The sequence below is a fragment of the Orycteropus afer genome, unplaced genomic scaffold (assembly GCF_000298275.1).
Source record: "Orycteropus afer afer isolate SDZICR_OR568_19922 unplaced genomic scaffold, OryAfe1.0 scaffold00487, whole genome shotgun sequence".
NCBI classification, from domain to species: domain Eukaryota; kingdom Metazoa; phylum Chordata; class Mammalia; order Tubulidentata; family Orycteropodidae; genus Orycteropus; species Orycteropus afer.
In genome coordinates, this window is record NW_006922074.1 from 1,265,718 (window position 1) to 1,266,906 (window position 1,189).

The following is a 1,189-nucleotide window of genomic DNA, read 5'->3' on the forward strand; positions in this document are numbered from 1 at the left end:
TATTACTTCTGAGGAGGTACTGACTGGAAAGGGGCACAAGGAAATAGTTTCTGAGATGATGGAAATGTGTCTTTTAACCTGGGTGGTGCTTCCATGAGTGAATGCATACGTAAACATTCATCAAGCTGCACATTTGCGATGAAGATTAATGAATTTGACCTGGAAAGGTCCATGGGTGGCGTAAATGGTTTGCACTTGACTGCTAACATAAAGGTTGGCAGTTCGAACTCACCCAGTGGTGCCATGGAAGAAAAGCCCGGTGATCTGTTTCCATAGAAAACCCTATGGAGCAATCTGTAACACATGGGGTCACCATGAGCCAATCGACTCCATAGCAACGGGTTTGGTTTGGTTTATTTTTTCTGTTGCTTTTGACATGCTACAATATGGCTGGACTTTGACAATATGACACTAAGTAAAAAAAGCCAGTCACCAAAGATCACTTACTGTATGATTCCATTTATAAAAATGTCCAAACCAAACCCATCAAGTCAATTCCAACTCCTAGTGACCCTGAAGTAGAACTGCCCCAGAGGGTTTCCAAGGCTATAATCTTTACAGAAGCAGACTGCCTCATCTTTCTCCCATGCAGCAGCTGGTGGGTTCCCACCAAACCTTTTGGTTTGCAGCTGAGCACTTTAACCACTGTACCACCAGGGCTCCGTTATTAAACAGCCAGACTAGGGAAATCTACAGAGACAGAAGGTAGTTAGGTGGTTGTCCTGGCTGGGGGCTGGGGGAGTGAGGAGACAGGAGAGTAACTGTACTAGGGTTTCTTTTGGGGATGACGAAAAGTTTCCAAAGGTGGATCACAGTGATGGTTGTAAAATTCTATGAATAAACCAAACAACCCTGAATGCAACACTTTAAAAGAGGGAACTGCATGCTACGTGAAGTCTCAGTACATCTGTTATGAAAGAAAAGAAAATATTAATATATTTAACACAATTAGGAAAGAAGGTGGGAATGTGCCCACAGTCACATTGTTCACAAGCAGAGGTTCAGACGTGAACCCACGCTAGAGTTGCCAGATTTAGCAAATGAGAATCCAGGGCGACCTTTATTTTACTGGGGACCCTTACCTGGCAGAAGAGCTCTGGTGGCATAGTGCCTAAGGCATCTGACTGCTAACCAGAAAGCTGGCAGTTCAAACCCACCAGCCACTCCTTGGAAGGAAGATGGGGCAATC